The sequence below is a fragment of the Gossypium hirsutum genome, chromosome A06, assembly GCF_007990345.1.
Source record: "Gossypium hirsutum isolate 1008001.06 chromosome A06, Gossypium_hirsutum_v2.1, whole genome shotgun sequence".
Lineage (NCBI taxonomy): Eukaryota > Viridiplantae > Streptophyta > Magnoliopsida > Malvales > Malvaceae > Gossypium > Gossypium hirsutum.
In genome coordinates, this window is record NC_053429.1 from 35,345,625 (window position 1) to 35,369,049 (window position 23,425).

Here is a 23,425-nt window from a genome sequence, read left to right on the forward strand (position 1 = left end):
ACATATAATTAATAGCATCAAATACATATATGCTTACCATAACATGGCACCAAATCACACCAAGTTATAATACATACGTCATATGCATAATCAACTACTATTTTACCTTTCATCATTAAACCACAAGTCAATTTACATATCAACCTTATAAGGCATATTATGCACATACCTAAAAAAATACCAAAACACAAGCCAACTCAAATGGCTATAATCACACCAAAACATATAGGCCAACATTAGCCAAAATAACCTATACATGCCATTAAAACAAAAATTAAACAACAAAATGTACCAAAAGAGCAGATGGATAGTGTGATATAGCTCCGACAAGCTTCCAACCCGAACGAGCTTCTGATTCACTATAAAACACAAAAAATAAACAAGGTAAGCATTTAAGCTTAGTAAGTCATATAACATAGAAGTTAACTTACCAGTTAATCACAATTAAGGTAGTAAACATAGCATATCCCAACCAAATTGGCCAAAATCCTAAACACATAATCACCAACATGTTAGCCATGTAAAATGCATATAATATCCAATATTCATGGATAAACTCAACTAATATTCAAATTTCATATACATGAATCATTCATTTCATATATCAATATATATCATGTAACACCATTTTCATGTATTTCATGTAATTACCTGTAGTAGTTCATATCGAACTCATATAATCTTGTAACAGAATATTGCCCGTTGAACCATTTAGAATATTGTTGGATACTATGGTAGCACACACAAGGTGTACTGAACTGTAATCCATCAATTCCTGTACATGTATGCTCATACGAGCTGTAATCGGTAAGCTCATATGAGCTGAGTAACGGTAAACTCATGCGAGCTGAATAACGATAAGCTCATACGAGCTGAGAATCGACAAGCTCTCACGAGCTAAAATCGGTAACCCTAATGACATGTCATTTGTATCCTACAAATTCTTAAGGTTCAAACGAGACTCGGTAGTCGTTGTATATCGTTGGATATGTGATCAGTAATTATCCATTGCAATTATACAATTCACATACATATAATTCAATTAAAGCATAAAAATACACAATTTAATTAAGAAAACTTACCTTGACGAGTGCACGTGGATACGGAGGCGATTAATCTGACACGTTCTCTTTGCCCCGATCTAACTCCGTACGTGGTCTAACTAGATCTATATGAAAAAATTTAATCCAATTCAATATATTACACATTCAATTTAGTTTAACATTTAATTTTGGAAAAATTATCGTTTTGCCTCTAAACTTTTAATTCTTTATAATTATCATTTTGCCGATTTCTATACATACTAATAGCAGCCTATATATTTCACAAATTTACAAATTATACCATGAATTTATCATATTTTTCAATTTAACCCCTAATTGATAATTTCATAAAAAATTCCTTCATAGAAGTTGTTTATCTAACAACAACCATTCATTTTTGATGATCAAACATCAAAACTCAAGCATACTCATCAATGGAAAAACCCTAATAATTTAATAGTTTTGTAAATTAGTCCCTGAGATAGCTAGATTAAGTTACAACAATCCTGGAAACATAGAAATTATAAAAAATGGGACAAAAATGCATACCTAATTGAGCTTACAAGCTTGGCCGATTGTGAAGTGCAAAAATGGCTTCTTTTTTCTTGATATTCGGTTGAAGAAGAAACTAAAAGATGAAACTTTAACTGTTTTATTTATTTAATCTTTATTTACTAATTTCCAAAATTAACCTTAATAAATAAGCCAAATTTCAAAATTGCCAAGCCATTATCATCCACTAACATACTAATGGTGTAATTACCATGTAAGGACCTCCACTTTAAAGTTCCATAGCTATTTAATACCTTTATCTATTAGAACTCAAATTTTGCTCTTTACATTATTTAGTCCCATTTATCAAATTGAGCATGTAAACGGTAAATTTCTTAACGAAAATTTTATACGGTAATAATATCATGCTGTAGACCATAAAAAAGTAATGAAATAAATTTTTTGACTTCCAATTTGTGGTCCCAAAAAGACTGTTCTGATTTCATTAAAAACGGACTGTTACAACTTTCCCCTTAAAGGGATTTTCGTTCCCGAAAATCTTACCAGAAAAGAGGTTCAAGTATTGCTTTCTCATAGCTTCCTCAGGCTCCCAGGTGGCTTATTCTATTACGTGTCACTGCCAGAGAACTTTTACTAAAGCTATGTCTTTATTTTTCAATTTTTTCACCTCTCATGCCAGAATTCTAATCTGTTCTTCACTGTACGACATATTAGACTAAATTTCGACATTTGTCGAGGAGATAATATGCAAAGGGTTAGATCGGTACCATCATAACATAAACACATGAAAGCCATTATGAATTCTTTGAAGTTCTGACGGTAAAGCTAATCGTATGCAACAGGTCCAATTCTTTCATTAATCTCATACGGCCCGGCAAATCGCAGACTCGGCTTTCCTTTGCGACCAAATTGAAGAACTTTATTCCAAGGCGATACTTTCAAAAATACTTTGTCGCCGAATTGGAATTATATATCTTTACATTTCAAATCTGCATATGATTTCTGATGATATGAAGCTGCTTTCAAGCTATCTCGAATTACTTTCACTTTTTCTTCAGTCTTACGAATCAAATCAACCCCATGTATCTTTTTCTCACTAAGTCAGTCCAATATAACGGATTTTGACATTTACGACTATACAAAGCCTCATACGATGCCATTTTATACTCGATTGAAAATTGTTATTATATGTAAATTCGACTAACGGTAGATATTTCTCCTAGTTGCCTTCAAACTCTAATACACAACAACGAAGCATATCTTTGAGAATTTGAATCACACGTTCGGACTGACCATCGGTCTGAGGGTGAAATGCAGTGCTAAAATGCAACCATGTACCGAGAGATTTCTGTAACTTTCTCTAGAGTTGTGATGTAAACCGAGAATCTCTATCCGAAATAATGGAGACTGGCACTCCGTGTAATATGACAATCTCAAAAATATATAACTCAACCAATCTGTCAAGAGAGAAATCTATATGTACCAAAATAAAATGTGCAGACTTCATCAAATAGTCGATAATAACCCAGATGCATCTATATTTCCCGAAAATAGAGGTAAACCTGATATGAAGTCTATAGTAACTCTATCCCATTTCCACTTCGATATCATCATTGGCTATAACAGTCCTGTAGGTACCTGATACTTGCTGACATATCAAACATCTAGATACAAATTTAGAAATCTCGCGTTTCATTCCCAGCCACCCATACATCTATCTCAAATCCCTGTACATTTTATTGCTTCCTAGATGAACAGACAAGTTACCACAATGAGCTTCATGCAAAATTTTCTATATAAACTCTAGATTCCTCATTACACAAACTCTACCTCTGAACAGTAAACAATCATCGGGTCCTATCTGAAAATCTGAATCAGAAGTCGACTCACATTGTACCTGTGTAGCTTGCAACTCACTATCACATTTCTGAGCTTCGCAGATCTGTTAAACATTGGTTTAGCTTTTAACTCGGCCAAGATCAAAACATCACCAAATAACATTAGTCGTGTATTCATGCTCGCATAGCAAATAAGGACTTTCTACTCAAAGCATCAGCAACTATGTTTTCTTTTCCCGAATGATAATCAATGATCAACTCATAATCTTTTAACAACTCAAGCCATCTGCTCTGTCTTAGATTCAGATCTTTCTAGGACATTAGATACTTTAAACTCTTGTGATCGGTAACTATGTGAAATTTTTCACCGAACAAATGGTGTCGCCAAAATTTTAATGCAAATACAATAGCTGCCAACTCTAAGTCATGTGTTAGATAGTTCTTTTCATGCAACTTTAACTATTTAGAAGCATAAGCTATTACTTTGCCTTCCTACATCAAAACACAGCCTAAACCATTTAAAGATGCATCGCTGAAAATCACAAATTTTTTACTTGATTCAAGCTGAACTAGAGCTGATGCTTCTGTCAATGGTGCATTCAACTGGTTGAAACTTTGTTGACATTTCTTAGACCATTCAAACTTCACATCTTTTTGTAATAGTCGCGTCATCGGTGTAGCTATCATTGAGAACTGTAACAGCCTGATTTAGGGCCTAGTCAAAATAGTGGTCTCAGGACCACAAATTCGGAGTTGAATAAATTATTTGTTAATTGTGACATTGTGAGCCCGATTGTGAAAAAGGACTAAATCGCATAAAATGCAAAAGTCCTATTTTGATAGCTAAAAGTGCCAAATAGCTAGAGAACCTAAATTGGGGGTCTTTAAAAGGCAATTAGACCCTTTAGAGAGGTATGGCTGGCCATAGGAGACAAGAGTGATCAAATTTTCAAAATTTGGTAGGTTAGGTGGCTTATTTTTTACTAAAATAAAAATAAAATAAGAGAAAGATGATAACACCTTCTCATCTTCTTCTCTACCATCGAAATTTCTAGCAAAAATAAGGGTTTTGGAGCTTGAAAATTTCAGCAACTTTAAGCCTTCACAAGTAAGTGATTTTCCAACCCTTTGTTGAATATTTTTGTACTTTGGAAACCCTTGAAGCATAAGCTTTCAAATGAGGGTACTATTTTGCAAAATGATTAAGAGTTTAGAGTTTTTCCATGAAAGGATTTGTAATGTTTTCTGAGTTTTTGTGGAAGAAAATGAGTCTTGGGTGTCTTATAACCAACTTTTGTGAAAGGTGTTAGCATGAAAACACTTAAAAGGACTATTTTGCATAAGTTGTAAAATAGATGATAAGTGTGTGAAATAGTGGGAAATTAGAGTTGCTATAAGAGTACAAAGGTTTCGACTAGGCTTAAGAAGTGAAGAAATTCGATAAAAATCAATTTTCGAGCTTAGGGGTAAAATGGTCATTTTGTAAAAGTCTAGGGGCAAATTGGTCATTTTGCCCAATTATGTATTGTAGAGTGCCTAAATTGATAAGTGACTAAATAAGTACATTTTGTTATTATAGATCAAGAAACACCGAATTCGAACCTAGACTGGGGGAAAGCCAAGCAAATCAACTAAATCGACTAGTCGCCACATTTTGTAATTCGAGGTAAGTTATATATAAATAATACAACTACATTGCTTTATGTATGTGTTGAATTGTATTTAAATTAATATAGCATGAATTGTTCGAGTTTAGAATTGAGAAAGTATGATGATGATAGTGATAGTAGAATTCTCGATTGAACCTTAGGAAATAAATCAGAAATTAATGCCTTGATGTTTGGGTCACTTGTGTGAGCTAGTGTAAGGCATATCTGGGACATGCATCGGCCACATTATGAGAGCCAGTGTAAGACCATGTTTGGGATATGGCATCAGTATTGAGACGAGTGCCAGTGTAAGACATGTTTGGGACATGCTTCGGCCTCAAGATGTAAGTGAGTGTAAGACATGTCTGGGACATGGAATCGACACAGATATGCTAGAGCTTGTGTAAGACCATGTCTGGGACATGGCATCGACACCTAACCCCATGTTTTAGGTTAAATGAGTATCAGATAATGATCCAAATGGTTCAACGGGCGAAAGTATGATTTAAAGTTAACCAGGAAAAGTATAACCGGGCTGTGAGTGGTACAGGTACCTATATGGTATGTATGAAATGTGACCTTAATATATGCTAAATGAGGTGTATTGAATACTGATGAGTAAGATTTGCTTATGCCACTTGTGTGTTATGATACTTGTTGATGAATGGTAAAGTTATGTTGAATATTTATTTATGTGCAACTTACTAAACTTTATGCTTACTCCCTCCCCTTTTCCATTTTCTTATAGTGCCATCTATCTAGCTCAAAGATCAACGGAAGTCAAAGATATAGATCACACTATCAATCAAAGCTTTCGGTATAGTTTGATTTATTTTTTGAATATGGCATGTATAGGGCTTAGACTTTACTTTGTTTGTGTCATTGAGAATTGGCCAAATGTGTTGGCTTGGGTTGAGAACCTTTCATTTTGTATTAAGTCTTGATCGATGGCTATTATTCATTTTGATATATATGCAAAGATGCTATTACTATGGATGAGTAAAATGTAATTGGAATGTTATTTATTGTGGTAGATTTGGTTGTATGGGATAGCCTTATATTGGTTTTGGTTGCTATTGAGTAGGTTGTGTAAATAAGGGTGACTAAAAGGCTTGGTAAATAGCCTTAAATTCTCTACACGGGTAGACACATGGGCGTGTGTCTAGGCCGTGTGTGACGCACGGTTTGCCCTATGGGCGTGTGGTTCGGCCGTGTGTCCCTTGCACCTAAAAATTTCAAGTCAGTATGCATGATAGTAAACACACGGGCTAAGACACAACCGTGTATCTCAGCCGTGTGAGGGACACGGCCTAACACATGAGCGTGTGGCCGTGTATCATTTTGAGGGTGCTGATGTCAGGAACAGAATGTCCATGTTTTTGCACCCGGACTAGGACACGGGCATGTCATGGCCGTCTGAAAGACACGGGCCAGGAATATGGGCGTGTGCCAAGCGTGTGAAAACCCCTATAGGTGTACATTTAGAATTAATTCCATACGGGTGGAGGACATGGGAGTGTCCTTGTATTGCTTAGGTCGTGTGAGCCACATGGGCCATCAACAAAACCATGTTGAAATGGCCCACGGGCATGTTGCCCTTCCACACGGGCGTGTGCCCTGTTTCAAAGTCAAATTTTATATAGATGGTTTAAGAACCTGGGTTGATCCTGAATAGTTTTCAATGGTCGATTTAGGGCTCGTAGGCCCATAATAAGAAGTTTAAAGTAGAAATTGAAAGAGTTCTAATATGGGCCCAAGTTTTGGAGACTTGGGGAATGTTTGTGCGTATGAGATCGAGTTAAGTAATGCCTCGTATTCCGCTCTGGCGTGGGTTATGAGTATGGGGTGTTACAAGAACTCTTTGACAAATCTTTGGTAATAGCTAGTTAATCCTAGAAAACTTCTAACTTCAGATACATTTCTCGGTGGTTTCCAGTCAACAATTGCTGAAATTTTATTTAGGTCTACTCTGATGCCTTCAACCGATACTATATGTCTTAGAAAATCAACTTTTCGGAGCCAGAACTCACATTTGCTAAATTTAGCAAACAATTGTTTATCTCATAAAGTTTGTAGAATAATTCTCAAGTTTTTGGCATGTTCAGACTCGTCTCGGGAATAAATCAGAATGTCATCAATAAATACCACAACAAACCTATTTAAATACGGTCTAAAGATTATGTTCATCAAATCCATAAATACTGCAAGTGCATTAGTTAAACCAAACGACATCAGAAAAAAATTCTAGTGTACATACATGGTTCTAAATGCAATTTTCGGCACATCCGAATCGTTTACTCGTAGTTGATTGTAAGGAAGACCAATTTTCAAGAATATTGTGGCGCCTTTCAACTGATCGAACAAATTGTCAATTCGAGGCGGTGGATATTTATTCTTGATTGTTACCTTGTTAAGCCGACGATAGTTAATATACAACCTCATCGATCCGTCCTTTTTTTAACAAGCAGAACTGATGCACCCTAAGGTGAAAAACTAGGTTGAGCAAAACCTCTATCTGTCAACTTTTGTAGTTGTGTTTTCAACTCTTTTAACTCGGTAGGAGCCATTTTGTAAGGTGCTATCGTATCGATAATGTCCCTAGTACAAATTCTATAGCAAACTCAACCTCTCTGATCGACGGTAATCCAGGTAACTCCTCTGAAAATACATCGGGATACTCGCAAACCACTAACACTGATTCAAGCTTTGATTCAGACACTTTAGTCTCTAGTACATAAGCAAGATAAGCATTACAACCTTTTCTTTGTGCCGACATAGTTGATATAACAAAAGGTAACCCACTTAGATTATTTAATTCAATACGAAGCGTCTTATCGTTTTGACATTTCAAAATAATAAGCTTTCGTCTACAATTTACAACAACATCACGCAGAGTTAGCCAATCCATACCCAGAATCACATCAAATTCATCAAATGGTAATAGTATCAAATCAATCAGAAAACTATAACACCGAGTCATTAAAGAGTAATTCTTGTAAACTTTATCAACTAGCACATACTGACCTAGAAGGTTGGATACTTTAATCACGAATTCAGTGGACTCAATAGGTAAATTCTTACTAGACATTAAATTTGTACACACATACAAATAGGTTGGTCCCGGATCAATCAAAGTAGTTACATTAGTATCGTAAATGGAGAAAGTACCGGTAATAACATCTGGCGCAAAGCATCCTTAAGAGCGCATATAGTATAAGCCCTAGCTAGTGCTCGTGCCTCGGATCTCACAGTAGAGTCTTTCATTTCACCATGGCTACCACTCATATTTTCAGGATTACGAGGTGGTCTACCTCTCCCAATTGTGTTGCTCGGTCTCGCAGTCTGAACTTTCTCTTTCTCAGATTTTTCAGGGCAATCTCTAAGATAGTGGCCGAAGGAACCACATTTAAAACACGCTTCATTCTTCATCTGACACTCACCATAATTTGATCTGTTACAGTACTTGCATTGGGGTCTAGTGTTTCTGACACTACCTACACTTGCTACAGATGTAGCTTGAGGTTTAAGACTGAAGCATATGGTATCTCTGTCTCTACTAGAATATCCTATAGAAATAGTAGAATGGTAGTGATGTTCTTAGATTTCTTCGATGCTGATTGGTATGACTTTTCTATCAATCTCTTTCTCGAATCTCTAACTTCAAATTCAGCGTGTCTTTTCTCTTTACTTAGATCCTTGGGTTTATGTGCTCTGTCAACTAAAATAATGAATTCTTTCAACTCAAGGATCCCGACTAAAAGTTTTATATCCTCGTTTAATCCATCTTCAAACTGCTTACACATTGCAGTCTCGGTAGGAATGCACTCTCGAGCATATTTATCAATCGAACAAACTCCCATTCAGATTCAGACATTGTCATACGTCCATGTTTAAACTCAAGAAATTCTTTACATTTTTGATCTAGAAACCTCTGAATATTATATTTCTTTTGGAACTCAGTTCAAAAGAATTCCCAAGTTATCCGCTCTCTTGGCACTACAAAAGTCAATGTATTCCACCACTGGTAAGTCGAATCTTTTAGTAGAGATACTGTACACTTAAGACATTAAGCTAGTGAATAGGATAGTTCATTAAAAAAATCTGATGGTATTCTCTAACTAGAATTTAGCTCTCTCGGATCATCTTCGACAGTAGCTCAGAATTCTTTAGCCCTATACTTATGAATCTTATCAACAGGAGGCTAACTAACTCAGATTGGTTCCATACCTTGAGGAATCATAGGAACAGGTTAGGAAACAAGAGGGGGTGGAGGTTGTCTAGCAGCCAGGTTCATCCATACGAACTCAATGGACCATTCATTCATCATTTGGAAGAAGGCTTCCTTAGCCTCTCCTCTCGGCCCTCAGATACGGGCCTCATAACGCTCAAAGCTACTCCTTGAATAGAGGCTTGAGTGCTGCCCTCAACTTCATTGTAATTAGCTCGGTTGGATGTCATTGCTATATAAAAACATGTTTTAAAACGGTCAGGAGATATAACACTATCACAAGTTATATAATGGCACTATAGCAAGACTGGTACACGTTACGTTCAGTCTAAGAACTGACTAAATAGTAGCTTTGATACCAATAAATGTAACACACCTAACCCATATCAGTTGTCGAAATAAGGTTAAGGAGTATTACTGGAGTTTATAGCACAAACAAATAGAATTTCGATCATTTCATAACTTATCAATATTCATAAAAAACAATTAAAATCATACATACTCTCTCTTAAACGAGCCTCCGAAGACCTAAATACGCATTAGAAAAAAATTGAAACTAAATCAAAAACTCGTAGAATTTTTCAGAAAACATTATAAATTTTCAAAGTTACAGGGGTCACACGGCCGTGTGACTCAACGGCCAAGAGGCACGCTAGTGTCTTAGGCCGTATGGGTATTGAAATAGGACACATGGCCGTGTCTAGCATGTGTCCTTACTCGTGTAACTCACTGACTTGGGTAACAAGGCCAAGCCACATGCCCGTGTGTGGGGCCATGTACTCTTCAAAGTATCCTCACATGCCCTTGTACCAGGCCGTGTGCCAGGCTGTGTAACAGCTTGACTTGCAACCCTTGAAAAGACACAGGGGAAACATGGCTGAGACACACGCCCGTTTCTCTGCCCATGTGGATGAAAATTGGCCATTTTACAAGCCACGTTTCTCACCCAATTTGGCACCAACCTACACCTAAAAATTAACACATACACTAGCTATAATCAAGCATCCAAAACAAGCATGAGAAAGATTTCAACATGTGGTATATTCACATAAAGCCAATATGCACTTAGGCACATCAAATGACAAGTATAATTATGTTCAACCATGTGGTCTATGTAACCAAATAATCAGCCAACTTATGTGTATAATTGCATCAATGCATAGCAAGTAATTCACTTACCAAAACTTACCAATTGGTACCAATTGTACATATAATCAATAGCATCAAATACATATATACTTACCATAGCATAGCACCAAATCACACCAATTTATAATACATACCTCATATGTATAATCAACTACTATTTTACCTTTCATCATGCAACCAGAAGTCAATTTACATATCAACCTTATATGGCATATTATGCACATACCCAAAAAAATACCAAAACACAAGCCAACTCAAATGGTTATAATTAAAACAAAACATATAGGCCAACATTAGCCAAAATAAAATTAAACAACCAAATTTACCAAATGTAACAGGCCCATTTTGGGGCTAGTCAGAAAAGTGATTTCGAAACCACTAACTCAAGGTCAAGGAAATTATTTTAAATATTATTTTATGTATTTTAATAAGATTAGATAAGTGCATGAAAATTTTGGTGAATTAATTTTAGCGATTGCTTGCTTAATTACAAAAAAGGACTAAATCGCATAAAGTGCAAAAGTCCTATTTTGTTAGATAAGGGTGTCAATTAGCTAAAGAACCTAAATTGGGGGCCTTTAAAGAGCAATTAGACCCGCAATGCTTAGGCTAGCCGGCCATAGGAGACAAAAGAAAGAGAAATGGTCAAAATTAGGTGGGTTGGTGACCAATTTTGACTAAAATAAGAATAAAATAAAGAGAAAAAAGATATCATCTTTTCCTGTTCTTCTTCATCACGGAAAAATGCAGCCATTAGAGGGTTTTTGAGCTTCAAGATTTTTAGCCACTTAGTCTCTCTACAAGTAAATGATTTTAATGAGTTTTCTTAATGATTTTTACATTTTTGAGACCCTTGTGTCATGAGCTTTCTAATGAGGGGACTATTTTACAAAATAGTTAAAAGTATAGGGTTTTCCCATTAGAGAATTTAGGTTGTTTTCTAAATTTTTGTGGAAGAACATGAGTCTTAGATGAGTAATAAACAACTTTTGTGAAGGGATTTCTCATGAAAACCCTAATAAGGACTATTTTGCATAAGTTGTAAAATAAATGATAAATGTGTGAAATAGAAGAAATTTTGGATTGCTATAAAAGTAAAAAGGGTTTTACTAGACTTATAATAAGGAGAAATTCGATAAAAAATTTGACTTTCGAGCATAGGGGTAAAATGATCATTTTGTGAAAGTCTAGGGGCAAAATAGTCATTTTTCCAATTATGAAATTTTGAGTGTCTAAATTGATGTGCTGATGAAATAAATGAGTTTTATTAATTTCGATCAAGAGAAGCGTGATTCGGGTCTTGATCGGGGTAAGAACAAAGTTTACGAGGATTAAGCTCGTCTTCATAATTTTGTATTGAGGTAAGTACATATGTGAATAATGTGTTATTGAAGTTTACTTTGGAATATTTTGATAATATACATGTGTAATTGGCTCATTGTTGTTATGTATCTAAATTCTATTTGTTGCCATGAATGTATAAATGACATGTTATGTGAGTAAAGTACATTGTGAGCAAGTACAATGCTATTCGGCTAGTTATGAAATCCTGTTGGACCTTAGACATAGCATAGGACACAAAGGGGCATGTTATAAAAATTCTGTGGTCTAAAGTCATGAGTTGAGTCTGAGTTCATGAGAGGAATGTTATAGGTAACGTGGGTCCGGGTACTGGCTTTGTGTACAGACCCGTGAGTGACTCAATGAGCGAACGTTACATGATAGCTATGGGGTCTGGGTCCTGACCTGATAAAAAGACCCGTGAATAGCTCAAAAGTGAGCATTTTATAGCACGAGGTAGCCTTGATTTCTTATACGGTAATTAGATGCAAATTCCTCACGTATCCATATGTATTCTGAGAGTTCAACGGGTAACATTGAAGATTTAATTGGGGAAAACTTGATGAGGTATGTATACTGAACTTATGGATAATACCTGAGTAAGGGACGAGATGCATTAAGTATACATGAATGAAAGGAAGAGTGAGTTAGAGATGTTAAAGGATTTATATCTCTTAATCATGACAAGTTACCGTTTGACGAATATGATTTTCTTTTAATTACACTTTATTTGCATATATGTACTTACTAAGCTCCCACGCTTACCCTCCTTTCTTTTCTTTCCTTATAGTGCCGCCAAGCTAGCATCGGGGATCCAGTGACGTCTTAAAGCTTCAATCATACTATCACTTAAGACCTTGATATAGCTAGTTTAATTGTTTTGTTTTCTGGCATGTATAGGGACTCGAGTCTTTTGTTTATTATTTTGTTAGTTAGCCATAATGTGTTGGCTCATATGATAAAAATGATACTCATTTTGTATAGACCATGAATGTTGGCTAACACCAATTATTATTCAATTCAATGTTGCAAATTTCTAATGATTGTGGCTGTTTTGGTTATGCATGTTATGTTCGTATTAATATTGGTTGATCTTGTGTAGATAGGGGTATGTAAGGGTGGCAAAGAGGCTTGGTAAATAGCCTTATTTTGTCCACACGGGTAGACACAAGGGCATGTGTCTAGGCCGTGTGTGACACACGGTCAACCCCATGGGTTTGTTGTTCAGCCGTGTGTCCCCTACACGTAAAAATTTCAAGTCAGTATGCATGGTAGTAAACACATGGGTAGAGACACGGCCTTATGTCTCAGCCGTGTGAAGGGCACGACCTAGTACACGGGCGTGTCCCTTGGCCGTGTGGCCTTTAAGGATTGCTGACATCAGAAACAGAATGTCTAAGTTTTTGCACACGGGCTAAGACATAGACGTGTCATGGTCGTGTGAAGGACACTGTTCATGGACATGGGCGTGTGTCAGGCCATGTGAATGGGTTCCAATGGATGTTTTGAGCCTCGTAAGTTCTTATTAAGGAGTTTATAATAAAAATTGGAAAAGTTTTTAATTTGACCATGTTTTGGTGATAAGAAAATGTTTGTATGCATGAGTTCAAGTTAGGTAATGCCTCATATTCCGCCCCAACGTAGGGCACGGGTGTGAGTGTTACACTGAAGGAGCCAATGGATAGTGTGATATAGCTCCGATAAGCTTCAAACCTGAACGAGCTTTCGATTCACTATAAAACACAGAAAATAAACAAGGTAAGCATCTAAGCTTAGTAAGTTCGTATAACATAGAATTTAACTTACCATTTAATCACAATTAAGGTAAGTAAACATAGCATATCCCAACCAAATTGGCCAAAATCCTAAACACATAATCACCAACATGTTAGCCATGTAAAGCACATATAATATCCAATATTCATGGATGAACTCAACTAATATTTAAATTTCATATACATGAATCATTCATTTCATATATCAATATATATCATGTAACATCATTTTCATGTATTTCACGTAATTACCTGTAGTAGTTCATATGGAACTCATATAATCTTGTAACATAATATTGCCCGTTGAACCATTTAGAATATCATTGGATACTCGGGTAGCACACACGAGGTGTACTTAACTGTAATCCATCAATTCCTGTACATGTATGCTCATACAGTTCTGAATCGGTATGCTCTTACGAGTTGTAATCAGTAAGCTCATACGAGCTGAGTAATAGTAAGCTTATACAAGTTGAGAATAGGTAAGCTCTCACGAGCTAAAATCGGTAACCCTAATGACATATCATTTGTATCCTACGAATTCCTAAGGTTCAAACGGGGCTCGGTAGTCATTGTACGTCGTCAGATATGCCATCGGTAATTATACATGGAAATTATACAATTCACATACATATAATTCAATGAAAGCATATAAATACACAATTTAATTAAGCGAACTTACCTCGACGAATGTACGTAGATATTGTAACATCCCAATTTTAGGCCTAGTCGGAACAGTGGTTTCAGAAGAACAAATCCAATAAGAAAAGTTTTATTTTTATTATATTTTTATGGACTAAAATTTCACGGAATGATTTCGTGAAAATTTTGTTCGAAAATTTTGACGTTTGGGCACTCAATTTAGTCAAAAGGACTAAATCATAAAAAGTGTAAAAGTTGAGTTCTACATGCTAGAGGTGTCCAATTGTTATGAAATTTTAAATTGGAGGTCCTTATATGGTAATTATACCATTGGTTAAGTTGGTGGACAAAAATGGACATGGTTAGGCATGTTTCCAAAGATTTTCTTTAAGGGCATTTTGGTTATTTAGTTATTAAAATGAATTAAAATCAAAATTAAAAGCCAATTTTTATCCATCTTCAACCTCTTAGCCGAAAATTGCATGGAAAAATCATGGCTAGGGTTTTTCAAGTTTCCAAGCTCGATTATAAGTCCGTTCTAGCCCTGTTTTTAATGATTTTTTTACGTTTTGCAATCCCCGTAACAAGATCTATCTATTTCTACCATTAATTTGAGCTAGGGTTCATGTTTAAAAATTGACCCATGTGGAACATGCATGAATTTTGATGTCTAATGGTAGAAAATGAGTTTCGGTGTTAAATAGACGACTTTTACTAAGCGATTTTCGATGAAAACGTCCGAAAGGACCATTTTTTAAAAGTTGTAAAAATGGTATAAAAGAGTGTTTTGATGAGAATTGTAGTTTTCTGTAGTTATGAAAATGGTTTTCCTAGGCCTATAGAGTGAGAAAATTGAATAAAAAGCAATATACGAGCCTAGGGGAAAAAGTGTAATTTTGACAAAGTTTAGGGGCAAAAATTTAATTTTTCCAAAATATGATTTTTGGATCACATTAAATAATGTAACTAATAATTGGAATAAATGTGATATTATAGATCAAGGAAAATGAGGATTGGACCTAGATCGGGTGAAAAATGAAAAATCGAAGGTTAGGTTCCTTTTTGCTATTTTGGTGCCGAGGTAAGTTCGTGTGTCAATAATATTGCAATGCTATATTTGAATTGATAATTCTATATTATTATTGCACGAATGACATGATTTAATATATTGAAAAGTGATGAAAGAATGGTACATAAAATTTGTGAGAACAATGATATATGACTAGTAGCACATGAAATGTTTGATGGGTTAATCATTGATGGCTTGCTATATAATAGCTGAATATATTGAGAATTTGATATAACATGATGTTTTATTAAGTTAGATAACTTGTGAAAGAGTGAACAGGAAGGTAAGTCTGTATGTAAATAATATATCGTTTTTACTTATGTTATAATATTTTGTTATTATATGAGAGGTGGTTGCATATTGAATGATCACTTGATGTAAATTATGAATTGAAATTGATTATGGATGAATTAGTAAAATGTTGAAATGTGAGGAATTTCCCAGTTGGACCTTCCGAATAGAAAAGAGACAAATGATCTGTTGTGAAAACACATGTGTAGTACTATGTGTAGGCTACTATGTGTTTAAAATGGTTTTAGGTCACGTGTATAGTACTAAGTGTAGGCTACTACGTGTACCGGATGGTTAGGTCGCATGTGTAGTACTAAGTGCAGGCTACTATGCGTACCCGATAGCTTCGATCACATGTATGGTACTAAGTGCAGGCCACTATGTGTAAAAGATAACTTTGGTCACAAGTGTGTTACTAGTGGAGGCCACTTTGTGAGGAAGGTAGCTTTGACTACAAAGGTGGTTCTATGTGCAGGCCACCGGGCATCCATTATTATTTCGATGTGTTCAACAGGAAATAACTAGGTGTAATTGAATATGACTATGTGATGAATAAGTGAAGGTTCGTGTGTGTAAAATTATGAGCAACTTGCTCGATATGTGATCGAACATTGGTAAGATTGATATGGAGTAAGTGTTACAATGAAAGTTACTACAAAGAAAACATGAAAGAGTGAAATTTAGTAATAAAAGAGTTTTGGACAACAACAGTTGTGTGACTTTAAAAAATCACCAAAAATGGTGCAAATCGAATTAGAAGTTGAATAAGATATGAAATAAAATCTTATTAAGTGTATTTTCATATAAAATAAATGCAAAATAATTTCATATTTTGAGACATTTGAATTTTTGTGAGACAAAGTCAGAATGATTTCGGAATCCTTTGTTCTGATTTGGGAAAATCATTAAAACTTTTACAAAAATAATTATGGGTTATAATTTATATTCTTAAAATCCTGAATGAGTATTTTCGAAAGAAATAAACGGGAACACTATCCAAATCTTGTACAAAGAGATAATTAATTTTTAGTGCAGAGGGGTTGGAACTGTCATACAACAAAACAAAGGTGACTTTAAAGAATAAACTGTACTTATTGGCTAGACCAAAAATTATGAAAATTTTATGGTAAGAATATATGTGAGTCTAGTTTCTGGGAAAATTATTGGTTCCCAATTTGAAGTCCCGTATCTCCGGATATAAATAATTTAGTGACTATGACTCGAGAAAACAACTTAACTACACTTTGAATAAATAGAGAGGAATTGAAAAATAGCATGTTAATACATTGCTTATTATTTTTCATGCCATGCTAGCTTACTAAGCATAAAGCTTACTTCCTCCTTTCCATTTCTTTTAGTGTTGTCAGGTCGGCTCAGGGTTGGAGATCGTCGGAGGCAGCATCACACTGCCAAGCGAAAACCACTCATGATTCTTGTATGTGGAATTTAAGAGATAGCTAGTAAAAGCTCAGCTTGAGTGAAAGTTCTTTGACATCAATTATAGGATTGAGGAAAATAAGTGAAAAACCAAAACCACTTTTCTGGTAAGATTTTCGGGGACGAAAATCCCTAAAGGGGGAAGAAATGTAACATCCCGATTTTGGGCCTAGTCAAAACAGTGGTTTCGGGACCACAAATCCGATGAGGAAAATTTTAATTTTATTATATTTTTATGGTCTACAATTTCACGGAATGATTTCGTGAAAATTTCGCTTGAAAATTTTGAGGTTTGGGCACTCAATTTAGTCAAAGGACTAAATTGTAAAAAGTGCAAAAGTTGAGTTCTACATGGTAGAGGTGTCCAATTATTATGAAATTTTAAATTGGAGGTCCTTATATGATAATTAAACCATTGGTTAAGTTGGTGGACAAAAATGGACATGGTTAGGCATGTTTCCAAAGTTTTTCATTAAGAACATTTTGGTCATTTAGTTATTAAAATGAATTAAAAACAAAATTAAAAGCCAATTTTTGTCAATCTTCAACCTCTTAGCTGAAACTTGCATGGAAAAACGATGCTAGGGTATTTCAAGCTTCCAAGCTCAATTGTAAGTCCGTTCTAGCCCCATTTTTAATGATTTTTACGTTTTTGCAATCCCCTTAACAAGATCTATGTATTTCTACCATTGTTTTGAGCTAGGGTTCTTTTTTAAAAATTAAACCATGTGTGACATGCATGAATTTTGATGTCTAATGGTAGAAAATGAGTGTTGGGTGTTAAATAAACGACTTTTACTAAGCGATTTTCGATGAAAACGTCCGGAAGGACCATTTTGTAAAAGTTGTAAAAATGGTATAAAAGGGTGTTTTGATGAGAATTGTAGTTTTGTATAGTTATGAAAATGGTTCAGCTAGGCCTATAGAGTGAGAAAATTGAATAAAAATCACTTTACAAGCTTAGGGACAAAAGTGTAATTTTAATAAAGTTTAGGGGCAAAAATGTAATTTTTCCAAAATGTGATTTTTGGATCACATTAAATAATGTGACTAATAATTGGACTAAATGTGATATTATAGATTAAGGAAAATGAGGATTGGACCTAAATCGGGTGAAAAATGGAAAATCGACGATTAGGTTCCTTTTTGCTATTTAGGTGCCGAGGTAAGTTCGTGTGTCAATAATAATGTAATGCTATATTTGAATTGTTAATTCTATATTATTATTGCATGAATGACATGATTTAATATATTGAAAAGTGATGAAAGAATGGTATATAAAATTTGTGAGAACAATGATATATGACTAGTAGCACATGAAATGTTTGATGGTTCAATCATTGATGGCTTGCTATATAATAGCTGAATATATTGAGAATTTGATATAACATGATGTTTTATTAAGTTGGATAACTTGTGAAAGAGTGAAAATGAAGGTAAGTTTGTATGTAAGTAATATATCATTTTTACTTATGTTATAATATTTTGTTATTATATGAGAGGTGGTTGCATATTGAATGATCACTTGATGTAAATTATGAATTGAAATTGATTATGGATGAATTGGTAAAATGTTGAAAAGTGAGGAATTTCCCAATTGGACCTTCGCAATAGAAAATATACGAATGATCCATTGTAAGAACACATGTGTAGTACTATGTGCAAGCTACTATATGTTTAAAATGGTTTTAGGTCACGTGTGTAGTACTAAGTGCTGGCTATTACGTGTACCAGATTGTTAGGTTGCATGTGTAGTACTAAGTGCAGGCTACTATACGTACCCGATAGCTTCGATCACATGTGTGGTACTAATTGCAGGTCACTATGTGTAAAAGATAGCTTTGGTCACAAGTGTGGTACTATGTGAAGGCCATTTTGTGAAGAAGGTAGCTTTGACTACAAGGGTGGTACTATGTGCAGGCCACTGGGCATCCGTTATTATTCTGATGTGTTCAACGGGAAATGACTAGGTGTAATTGAATATGACTATGTGGTGAATAAGTGAAGGTTCGTGTGTGTAAAATTATGAGCAACGTGCTCGATATGTGATCGAACATTGGTAAGATTGATATGGAGTAAGTGTTACAATGAAAGTTACTACAAAGAAAACATGAAAGAGTGAAATTTAGTAATAAAATAGTTTGGACAGCAGCAGTTGTGTGACTTTGAAAAATCACCAAAAATGGTGGAAATCAAATTAGAAGTTGAATAAGATAAGAAATAAAAGCTTATTGACTCTATGTTCATATAAAAGAAACGATGTAAGCAAAATAATTTTATATTATGAGATATTTGAATTTTTGTGAGACAAAGTCAGAATGATTTCGGAATCCCCTGTTTTGATTTGGGAAAATCATTAAAAATTTTACAAAAATAATTTTGGGTTAAAATTTATATTTTTAAAATTATTAATGAGTCTATTTTCGAAAGAAATAAACGGGAACACTATCCAAATCTTGTACAAAGAGATAATTAATTTTTAGTGTAGAGAGGTTGGAACTGTCAGACAGCAAAACATGTGTGACTTTAAAGAATAAACTGTACTGATTGGTTAGACCAACAATTATGAAAATTTTATGGTAAGAAGATATGTGAGTCTAGTTTCCGGGAAAATTATTGGTTCTCAATTTGGAGTCCCGTAGCTCCTGATATAAATAATTTCGTGACTGTGACTCGAGAAAACAACTTAACTAGACTTTGAATAAATAGAGAGGAATTGAAAAATAGCATGTTAATACATTGCTTATTATTTTTCCTGCGAGCTTACTAAGCGTAAAGCTTACTCCCTCCTTTCCATTTCTTTTAGTGTTGTCAGGTTGGCTCGGGGTTGGATATCATCGGAGGCAGCATGATAAACTGTAATTTATACATATTTTTACCTCATGCTTAGCATATTTTTGGACGAATTATCCTTAGATTTGGTGAATTCAATGCTCCTAATCCTTTAATTTCATTTGTTATACTTAGGTGAGCATAGGAGAGTAAAAAGAGCAAGAAACGGGCTGAAAACGGAGAAAATGGACCAATATAGGAAATCAACACGGCCTGGACTTCCTCACACGGGTAAGCCACACGGCCGTGTCCATTTGGCAGAATCAAAGCACGACTTACACGGGTAGACCACATACCCGTGTTTATTTAACAGCCTTGATTACGAATTGAAGAAATCGAACATGGGCGTTTCATACAGGCGTGTCCCTGTCGAGCGAAAGTCTAGTTCTATTCTGAAAAGGCCACTCTTGAGGGCTTTTAGGCATTCTAAAGCCTATTTAAACACCTAATAAGGCACTTAGAAGGGACACACGGAGTAGGAGGCAAGGAATTACTCAAGGGAAGCCGATTGATCCATTTCAGAAGCCGGATTCATCGTCAAGACTGAATATCTCCCTTTAATTTTCTTCAAGAGTTTTGAATTTTCTTTATGTTTTGTTCTTTATTCTTTTGAGATGTTTTCTTTCATAAATATGAACTAAATCCCCTAAATACCTAAGGGGAATGAAACCTAAGACGAATCTTTTTATTATTATCTGAATTGTATGATAAATATTTGACTTTTTCTTAATTATGAATTATTCTTGTTTTAATATTCCAGGATATTGATTCAAGTACTGATGTGCTTATTCAGAGGAGCAAAAGTCCCTGTCTAAGAGTAGATTTAACATAACTAAGCGGAGTTGATTGCACGCCTAGAGATAGGGTGACAAGATTTTGCCAGATTAGGGTGAAACCTAATAAGGGAATCCATAGATCAAGTTAATGCAGCACTAGGGAGTTAATTAGAAAGAGATTTCAATTAATCAACTTAAGGTTAGACGTTATTAGTCTCAAGAGAGATAATAATATAAATTAGGGATTTCTACGGATCAAGTCAAGTGAATAAATCGTCTGATTCAGAGTCAATAACAAGTGAAGTCTAGGTGGATTTTTCCCTTAGGCATTGTCCAAATCATTCAGTTTTCCCAAAAGTTATTTCCCCAATTTACTTCCGGTGCATTCTTAGTTTAGTAATTAGTTTAGATAAAACAAACCCCTTAATTTTTAGGCTAGATAATAAAAAGAAAGTTAATACTAGTACTTTTGGTTCGTTTGGGTTCGACAATCCGGTCTTGCCATAAGCTATACTACTATATCAAGTTTTTGGCACCGTTGTCGGGGAACTAAGATATTAGGAACACTCGATTTTTATTACTTTAGCCATTTTATTTATTGCAATTTAAATTTTTATTTTATTTTCTAATTTTTCGTTTACTCGCTTCTGGTAGGTTTTTTATAGTGCATGACTAGAAGAAACCTGTCGGGACCATTTCTTTTTGATAGTGAGATCGATCACACAGCTCGCAGAAATCGAAGAGAAATAAGGCGAAGCCTAACATACACAGAGGAAGAGCAAGAGGACAATATTCACACTACAACCGAGGAGATGGCTGAAAATCAGGAAAATCCGCTACCTCATGCGATTGCTGTTGACCCAGTAAATTAGAATCCTGCTCCACGCACTATGTATGATTATGCTAAACCTACTTTAACAGGAACTGAGTCAAGTGTAGTTAGGCCTACTGTTGCTGCAAATAATTTTGAAGTCAAACCTAACACAATTCAAATGATCCAACAGTTTGTTCAGTTTGATGGTTTGCAGGACGAGGACCCAAACGCTTATGTGGCAAATTTCCTAGAGTTTTACGACACTTTTAAAATCAATGTCATTTCTGTGATGCCATTCGCCTTCGGTTGTTTCCCTTTTCGTTCAGGAACAAAGCTAAACAGTGGTTGAACTCGTTACCACGAGGGTCAATCACTACTTGGGAACAAATGACCGAAAAGTTTTTACTTAAATATTTTCCACCGGCTAAAATGGCTAAGTTAAGTAATGACATCACTTCTTTTGTGTAGATGGATCTAGAGACACTCTATGATGCATGGGAGAGATACAAGGACCTCTTGAGAAGATGCCCTTACCATGGGCTGCCCTTATGGTTGCAGGTTCAAACATTTCACAATGGCCTGAATCCTTAGGCTAGACAGATGATTAACGCAGCTGTTGGTGGGACTATTAATAACAAAACACCTGAAGTGGCTTATGAATTTATTGAAGAGATGTCACTGAATAACGATCAGTGGCAAGTCATGAGAACAAAGCTGACGAAAGCAGCCGGTGTTTTCAACCTCGATTCGGTTATTATGCTATCTAACCGGGTAGAACTCTTAAATTAAAAGATTGACGGTTTGTGTGGTTCTACTCAGGTACATCCAGTGATGAGGTGCGATTCAAATGGAGGAGGAGCATACACAAAATATCAACCTTTCAACCCTAGCACTGAGGAGGAACAAGTTCAATATATGGGTAATAATTCTAGGTCTCACCCATATAGTAACACATATAATGCAGGTTGGAGGAACCATCCTAACTTCTTGTGGGGTGGTCAAGGGAATCAAAGGCCATAACATCCTCCGGGTTTTCAACAACCACCTTACCAACAGGAAAAGAAGCCAAACCTTGAGGAGATGCTAACAAAGTTTATCTCGGTGTCAGAAACTCACTTTCAGAATACTGAAACAATACATAAGAATCAAAAAGCGTCGATCTAAGGGCTTGAAACTCAGATAGGCCAACTCACCAAATTGATTTCTGAACGACCACAAGGTAGCTTGCCGAGTAACATTGAATCTAACCTAAGGGAGCAACTCAATGCAATTACCATTCAAGATGAGGAAGGGTTAGTCGAACCTGAACCAGAACTGAGGCAAGGACTTGTGGGAAGTAAAAGTAAAGGTGAGATGGACCACAGTGAACAAAAACTGGTAAGTAAAGATTACAAACCTCATGTGCCATACCCCAATGCAACAAAGAAAGACCGTACGGACGAACAAGTTGGTAAATTTCTTAAACTTTTAAAGAAATTACATATTAACTTACCGTTTATTGAAGCTCTTTCGCAGATGCCAAACGCAGTCAAATTCTTAAAGGAGCTTTTAATAAATAAGCAGAAGTTGATGAGGCGTCGCATGTGGAGTTAAATGCAGTTTGCTCAGCCATACTATAGAATAAGCTGGCCAACAAATTAAAAGATTTAGGGAGTTTTACGATTCCTTGTGTAATTGGTGGCTTAGATGTTAATAATGCTTTGGCTAATTTAAGGGCTAATATCAATGTCATGCCTTATAAAATGTTTAAACAACTAGGTCTTGGGAAACCCAAACAAACTAAGATGAGCATTCAGCTCGCAGACAAAACAATTAGATTTCCCAGGGGTATTATTGAAGATGTACTCGTTAAAATTGACAAATTCATATTCCCATTGATTTTGTTGTTCTAGACATAGAAAGGGATAGTAGCGTGCCTTTAATTTTAGGAAGGCCCTTTTTAGCAACTGCCAGATCTATAATCGATGTTGGCACAGGTGAACTCACACTTCGTGTGGGGAGGAAACAATCACTCTTTAAGCTCGTAAT

General features: G+C 35.4%; 1 non-coding gene across 1 annotated transcript; it reads right to left on the reverse strand.

Moving 5' to 3' along the window:
• Positions 1-21,832: 21,832 nt before the first annotated feature.
• On the reverse strand, positions 21,833-21,939 carry LOC121230941 (small nucleolar RNA R71). The gene has a single exon (XR_005929013.1). It is a non-coding gene; the product is annotated as a small nucleolar RNA R71 (small nucleolar RNA).
• Between the last annotated feature and the right edge of the window lie 1,486 nt (positions 21,940-23,425).